Source organism: Apium graveolens, chromosome 7 (genome assembly GCF_009905375.1).
Source record: "Apium graveolens cultivar Ventura chromosome 7, ASM990537v1, whole genome shotgun sequence".
Lineage (NCBI taxonomy): Eukaryota > Viridiplantae > Streptophyta > Magnoliopsida > Apiales > Apiaceae > Apium > Apium graveolens.
Window position 1 is genome coordinate 41,833,796 of NC_133653.1, and position 8,831 is coordinate 41,842,626.

Here is an 8,831-nt window from a genome sequence, read left to right on the forward strand (position 1 = left end):
TAAGAAATGACTCATCTAGACACTATTCCAACCTACCCTATTTAAACAACTGAGCGGACTGAAATTTTTATTTTAAGGTTGTATTTGTTGGATTTCAAGTTTGCAATCTCGAACAACTTTAAAATCAATTTTGAAAAATTAAAAAAAAATGTTGCAAAACGGTTACAAATCGTATTTTTGGAAATGAAACTTAAAAAAGTATATTTATGAAAATCAGTTTAAAAATGATAATATTTTCGATTTTTTTTTAAAAAAATACAGTATTTTTTTTAAAAAAACCCTTAGTTCTTTTATCTTCAGAGAAAGATAAATAAAAAATACAAGTCTTCGTATTTTTTTATGACATTGTTCAACTTTGGTGTTTGTACTTATATAGAGTTTTTGTATATATGTTGAAACTATAATTTTATTTTTATTTTATAATAAAAATTTACTTGAAAATAAAAAAATACATGATATGTGCGTATGTAAAATATATGTCAAATAAATTAATATTGATATTATGTATGTAGGTATGTATGTATATATGTATGTATGTATAGGTTCAGATCGGTAACTAATTTATTAAGCTAACTAAGTAATTAGTTACGATAGGTCCACGTAGGGCTGCCACATGGCTGGGTTGGGTCGGTTTCACCATTTTAACGACCCAACCCATTTAGTACGGGTTACAAAAATATCAAACCATCAATCTCAAAAAATATTAAAAACTCAACTCTACTAATTGTGTGACGGGTTGGGTTGGTTAGGGTTGGGTTGATTGGGTAGCAAGCGTTTTTTTCGCGTTTCTTTACCAACGGTCTGCATTGAGGAAGGACTTATATTGTCCTGTTACACGTTAAGTGAAGGTGTAGACACGTGATAAACACAACTAAGAAAGGCAGCAACATACCCAACCCAACACATTATCATTATAGGAGAAATAAATAAAACTATAATAATCATTATAATGCTCTGCAACTGCACTTACTGTGTTATATAAACTCAGGATGCGAACATAATTATAAAATCATATATATATGGATATACAAGTAAAGTTAAACCAAAGCATTCCAACGAATCTTAAATAAAATGACATAATTTATAGATATATTAGTTGATAACTAATTGCAACTTTTTCAGGTTTGCTTCTCTAAATATTTTCGTACACCAATGTATATTATTCAGCTCGGCTCTATTGTTCAGGTTTTCTTTTAATTTCAAGTAGAGCTTTCCAAGGTTAATTGTACGAATTAGATAGTTTCAAGCATTTGCAAAATGGGGACGAATTAGATAGTTTCAAGCATTTACAAAATGAGGAGTAAGACTTCCACTACTAGAATTATAAGTTGTATACTGAATTATTAACATATTAATATTTTCCTAGACTTTTTTGTAAGGGATGTAATAGAACTGAAATGGGTCAGGGTGTAATAAATTTGAAATGGGTTAGGCTTAATAATAGAACCGCGTTGGGTTGGTTTAGGTTTTCAAATAGGTAAATCTGACCCAACCCATTATAAACGGCTTAAGTATAGAATAACCCAACTAACCCCTGGGTTTAAACGGTTTGGTTTGAATGACTCACTTTAGGGTTGTGTTGGGTTTTGCGGGTTACATAACCAATGACCAGCCCTAGGTCCACGTATATAATAATATACCATACACGTTCATCACCCCACTCACTAATGTTTACACCTAATTTTTTAATGATTTATCATTTTGTTGTTCTTTGTAGATTTTAACTACTTTTTATATTTTTTTATATGTTTTCTGTGTGTTTTTATTGAGTGTTTTTTAATATTTTATGTATTTTATGTGTACTGTAATTAAATTTATGTTCTTACTTATATTACTTTATGTGTCACGTATCATGATCTACTATTTTTTAAATGTATTGTAATTTTTTTTAAGTGTTAGTTAATTTTTTTATCTATGTAATCATGTAATGATGTTCTGTATCTATTTTACATGTTATGTATTTATTTATATACCATAATTTTTTCTTTATTATTTTATATTTTTATTAATGTTGTGTTCTGTATTACTTTTGTGTTCTTTGATTAATTTTATTTTCATGTCCTTTCGGAGTTCTATTTATTTAATATTCTTTCTCGTTTTTCTTATTTTTTAATCCTTTATGCTAGGGATTTAAAATACGCGAAAAAAATTCATGACAAAATAAAAATTTATGGAACACATTAGCCTTAAATACATAATTTTTTTTATTTTCATTGCCAAAGGCAACTTATTGTGTTGTAATTAAAATTTTTTTGGATCAAATAAACATATTTTCTCAAAAAATAAAGTTTAAAATGTCTTATACAATAAAAACACGTAAAAAAGGTGTTTAAAATGTTATATTTTAATATATTAAAATTTGTATGATTTAGGTATTTTCTGAATTAAATTTATTAAAATTTAAATTTATAAAATATATATTGAATTTAAAGGAATTTTTTACTAAAATTTATATTTGAAAAGAAAAATAATCTGAAAAAAGTTACAAGTGTGTCACATTGTATTTTAAAAATTTTAGTTAATGTCATACTTATAATTTCAGAAATTAGGAATTTAATAATAAAAATATTGATCATAATATGTTTTAAAAAGATAAGTTAAAATAAAAATATTGATCATAATATGTTTAAAAAAGATAAGTTAGAATATATAACAAGAAGAAGAAGAAAAAAATTAAAATATAAACATGAAAAGTAAACAAAAGAAAATATATATGTAATGTACATGTTTTATTTTGTGTTTTCACGTCTTTTGTGTTTTGTGTTTTCTGAGTGCAAGTTAGTTTTTTAAACATCGTTCCACTAAAGTTGGTAGTTATTTCTTATATTTTATAGATAATGTGGATCATCAATATACAATTAATATGCTGCAATTTAGTAACTTAGTTACCGGATCAAAAGAGAGAGAGTTACCGGATGATCTCTCCTTTATATATATAGGCTTACGTTTAAATGAAAACTAATCTTAAAATAAAAACTAGAAAACATTCGTAAATCACATATGTATATTATTATTTACAACTACCCCCACATCACCTCTTCTTTAGACGTCCCAACTTTTACTTCACCGTCCAACCATCTTTTCAAATCAAACTCACTCACTCACATCCTTTCCAACCAATTTTTCTGGAGATCTCTATTCGGAACACTTCTCCATCAATTCTCTTTCTTAATAAATTAATTATACCCCCTGATTACAATAAGTCATCACTAGCTTTTACGACCAACAAAACAAAAAATATATGTTTGTATGTATATGTATCATATATACTACTTGGTGATTTTTATATTACAAGTTGGTGATTAGTGTGATATAAATCATTGATTATCATCTTACGATTTAGTGATAAATTGTAGATCTAGTGATTTATTTTATATCAGCTGGTATTCGTATTCATATATCATGTTGAAATTTCAGATCTATTGATTTTTATGGGAAAATGGTGGTTAGTGGTGATTGTTAGGGCGCAAACACGCGCTAAAATTCACGCAAGTATACGCGTTCGTAAGTAGTATAAGATATAAATCAGATTCGTTCCCACATAGACTGGTTTAGGTTAAGTTCAATTTATGCACCTATACAACAATGTATGGTTATCGCTCAATGCTAAGACAAATAACAAATTGGGTTTTTATTAAACTAAGAGATTATACTAAATAACATTAACTAAGAATTGAGGTTGAATTACTATATATGACAAATATGGGATTCTAACTTCATTAAATATTTCATTCAATAGCCTCATTATTTTTAACCTTAGCATATAATGGTGATGACACTAATCAGATAATACGAAACGAGTAAACGCCAACTTTCGTTGTACGAATACCCTACTACCAAGCATCCACAAAAGAGATAGAAGTTGAATAGACACCAATTATGCTTAGTCCTTATATGTCTATAAGAATTGTAAACATAACGGTTTAATGCGCAAGTTATCTATCGTGATTACATAGGGCAAGTAAGATGGTTAAAATTACCTACGAATCATGCATAACAAATACATGAACCTATGCTAGCATGGCAAGTTCTAAACCTCTATATTCACTGTCGCTTCAATAGAGATTAACACGCTATCTTATGTGTTAGCTACACACATAAGACGAATAAGCACAACCAATACCAGGATATCAATCAATCACCACACACCAAGATATCGAAACAAATTAATTATTGGAATCCACAAGTAAATCCGCTAGAATCCCATGATAACGATTAGTTCATAATCGAACTCATTGTCACCATGGGTTCCAATGAAAGTATGGTATAAAACAAGGTCTTAATAAACTGTATAATAATTAAAGTACGAATAAACGAGATCTAGGTTCAACAAGAATGAAAACGAGCATCCAAAGTTATAACCAATTCAAAGAATCACAAGTAGAAAACAAGATCTTCTTTTTCGAAGTTGTTTTGTGCTTCTAGGTCTTCTCTTTGATCTCCCAATCTTCCCGGATGATGGAAACCTTTTTTTTTAAGTATATATAAGTCCATATCGGACCTGGACCCTTAAAATCGTCAAATTCCACTCAAAAAAGCTTTTTCGGCGAAATCAACGAAGTCAGCTTGCATCAGCACGCGGTCGCGTGGGGGTCGGAGGCGGCCGCGTGTCAGCAGGCGGTCGCGTGCACTTCTGACGCGGCCGCGTGCAGCCTTTTTGGAAAATTCTGATGAATCTTATTTTGCCCATAACTTGAGTTCTACTCGTCAGAATTAGGCGATTCAATTGTCCACGCGAAGCTAACGAGATTCTCTACAACTTGACAATGGCCTTGCTTCCAAATCTGATAAATTTTCATCATATTTCCTTTAAAAGCTTCTTTCTTCATTTAACTAATACCTGAAATGTAATAACACAAAACACATCAAAATATCAACAACTTGAGTCCAAAACACCAATTTAAGCTTGTAATAAAGCGTTCCAAGTGGATATAAAATCCACTTATCACACCCTAAACTTGAATCGATGCTTGTCCTCAAGCATAAACAGACTCAAAACTACAAAACAAACCTAATGCATGAATGCAACTACGTGAATGCAACTAAATGATAATGCAATCGATCCCCTCAGAATAACCATAACCAAATGAATAAGCCAATGCCTCTAAAAATTCAATGACTTAAAATAGAGTTCGAATAAATCCCACAAACCAACTCACAAACCAGAAACGTGCGTGTGTGGAATGCTTAATAGATATCTCTCGATACTAGATCAATAACCATAACTTATCTATCATCAAAACAATCAAAAGTTTATAAACAGAATAGACAATAAACGCATTATGACTCACAACACCTCCTTTCTACTAGAGTTATACAAGGATTCACATTATTATTGAACACATAACAAAGATTCATATTTGACCGTGCAATGAATGAGGTCCCAAAATATTTATGCAATAATACCCATGTAGCGAGCGTTAGGTTAGCAGATCCCAGACTATAAAAGACTTAGATCACTAGGCACAAAGTCCCCTAGAAGTTAATAATTCGAGTATTAAAGAGTTCACTCTTGATCAATTATGCATAAACACATACTTTTTTTTATTTTTTTTCAATAATTTCTGAATGAGTGCGTTTCGCTCCATCTCATTCAACCCTAGACTACTCATAAAAATATGAGTCGGCTACTAGCCATTTGACGCCTAGCCTTACAACAACTAGCAATGAAATCCAAGTTTTTCTCCAGATAAAAAAAAATCAGTGTTTTTACGTTATTACGAGAATATCACAAATTCTAAATATAACCAAGTGATTAAATCTTAACAACAAACAAGTATGATCATGATCTTGATCAAAAGCAACCCTATAAGACTTTGTGAAAATATTTGTTTCTGGCATGCAAATCAATTCATTAGGACTTAAACATCCCTCTATTCATCATCACCACACTCAAATCAACTTATCAAATATTATAGTTCATCTTAAGGGATCATGCTAAATATGCATGCAAATGCAACTATATGAAATCACATAAAAACAACAAATATATCCTAAATGAACAATCATGCAAAAATATGAATGAACTACAACTAAACATGCAATATGAATCTATATGAATCTATATGGACACACACACACACACACACTACTAATCCTTACATTTTCACCCCTAAACTTAAAATTTTCAATGTCCTCATTGAAGGCAATAATAAGGATTTCAGGCATACCTAATTAGCGGGAGAGTCACTCTCGTCGGGTGGAGGATCAGGTGGCCAATCAACCTCGCCACCAGTGTTTCGAACAACTGTACCGAAAACGTGTGTCAAATCTTCAGCAAAATATCGGTGGATAAAATGCATGGCCTACATACGCCTAGTCAAACTTCTATACTGTGCATCACCAACACCAGTCCTATCAACTACCTGTTGCACATGAGAAGAACCCTCTGTAGGCACGAGAATATCCGTCCAGTCACACTCTACATCATCAAAAAGATATCCCAACCCCTTATCATGGGGTGCACCTAAGAATGAATAACTCAAGTGATTTGGCATTCGGTTGAGCTCAAGTGTGGGAGCTTCTTGAATAAATGGTTCAAAACGCTCCTGAGAAATTTTCAACTCTGCTAACCCAAGAGAATCGAATGGCATATCCAACTTCCCCATCCACGGAGGTGCATTCAAATCCTGCAATTGCTCTGCTCCTTCTTTATCTTCAATAACTGATTCCCCTATTAAGGATCTCTCTAAGGCATCTGACTTTGGCAATTGCTCAGGCTCTGAATTTACTATAGAGTCGACCCACTCTACTTTAAAGCACTCCTCTTTAGTTGTGGGTAACATTATTTCCTTGAACACATTAAAAGTGACCTTTTGATCGTAAACCTTCATCGAAAGCTCTCCTTTTTGCACATCGATCATAGTTCGGCCTGTAGCCAAGAATGGTCTTCCCAAGATAATGGGAATCTTCTTATCTTCCTCGAAATCAAGAATTATAAAGTTAGCAGGAAAGATGAGTTTAACCACCTTGACCAAGACATCCTCCACTATACCTCATAGATAAGCGATGAAACAGTCATCTAGATGCAATGACATGTATGTTGGTTTTGAATCAGGCAGACCAAGCTTCTTGAAGATAGATAAGGGCATCAGATTGATGCTAGCTCCTAAATCACATAAACACTTGTCGAACGACAAGTTTTCGAAGGTGCAAGGAATAGTGAAGCTTCCGGGATCTTTAAGCTTCGGAGGCAACTTTTGTTGCAGCACATCACTGCATTCCTCCGTTAGAGCAACGATCACAAAGTCATCAAGCTTCACTATCCGAGAGAGAATACTTTTCATAAACCTCACATAGCTAGGCATCTATTCAAGAGCTTCATCGAAAGGTATGTTGATATGAAGTTTCTTGAACACCTCCAAAAATTTCTCAAACTGCTTATCCAGCTTTTTCTTCTGCAGCCTCTTAGGAGAATGAGGTGGAGGATAGATCTGTTTCTCCTTTGTATTACCCTCAGGAGGAGTGTGTTCCACAGTAGTCTTCCTTGGTTCCACCTCTGCTTCCTTCTGCACTTCTTCTTCAGCCACAACTGCATTTTTTGAAACTTGAGATTTTTCAGGCTCTTCGTCTTGCTGAATTTGGGGGCTTGCTACCTTTCCAGACCTTAAGGTGATGGCGTTCACCTGTTCTTCAACTTCCCTCTTGCCTGGATTTGTTTCTGTATCACTAGGAAGCATTCCTGGTGGTCGATTCAATAATGCATTAGCAATTTGCCCTATTTGGTTCTCCAGAGTCTTGATAGAAATAACCTGGCTTTGGCATATAAGAGCCTGGTTTTTGCACATAAGCCGCAACTCCTCCAATTCAGATTTTTCATTCGAAGATAGACATGCACCAAAAGTTTGTTATTTTGGTGTAATTTGTTGCTAAAAACCAGGAGGGTTGAATAGCTTATTTCCAAACTGTTGGAACGGCTGTTGTATCGCATTCTTATTGTTGCTCCAGCTGAAGTTAAGATGATTTCAGTTGTCAGGATAATAAGTGTCTGGAACTGGTTGCTGCGATCTCTGAAAGTTGCTCACAAACTGAGCTGAGTCACTAGATATAGCGTATTGCTCCGTCACATGCGGACTTGCACACAGCTCACAAACACTAATTATCTGCTTAACACCATAGTTAGCCAGATAATCGATCTTCATAGACAATGCCTTTAGTTGAGCAGTGATAGCCGTAGATGTATCCACTTCAAGAACTCCTGCTACATTTCCCTGTGGACATCTCTGGATTGGATACTGATATTCATTAGCAGCCATCAGTTCAATTAGATCATAAGCTTCCTCATAGCTCTTTGCTCATAATACTCTGCCTGATGCTGCATCGAGCATGGGTCTGGACTGTGCTCCCAACCCATTGTAAAAATAATTGATGATCATCCAATCAGGTATTCCATGATGAGAACCCTTCCTAAGCATCTCCTTGTAGCACTCCCAAGCTTCACATAGCGATTCTCCCATTTGCTGCGCAAATTGAGTAATAGCATTCCTGAGTACAACTGTCTTCGCCATAGGGAAGAATTTAGTGAGAAACTTCTGAGCAAGATCTTCCCAAGTAGTAATCGAACCACCTGGTAGAGAGTGTAACCAGCTCTTAGCTTTGTCCCTCATAGAGAATGGGAACAGTCTTAGCTTCACAGCATCTTCAAAAACACCGTTGAACTTAAAGGTGTCGCAGATCTCAATGAAATCCCTAATGTGTATTTGGGATCTTAGTTGGAGAACCCCCAAACTGGATTGAATTTTGCACCCATTGAATTATGCCAAGCTTGATCTCAAAGGTATTATCTGTGATAGCTGGTCGGATAATGCTAGATTGAATGTCATTGATCTTGG

General features: G+C 33.7%; 1 non-coding gene across 1 annotated transcript; it reads left to right on the plus strand.

Moving 5' to 3' along the window:
• The first annotated feature begins 8,385 nt into the window (after positions 1–8,385).
• On the plus strand, positions 8,386–8,492 carry LOC141676235 (small nucleolar RNA R71). Its single transcript, XR_012556835.1, has one exon. It is a non-coding gene; the product is annotated as a small nucleolar RNA R71 (small nucleolar RNA).
• The last annotated feature ends 339 nt before the right edge of the window (positions 8,493–8,831 follow it).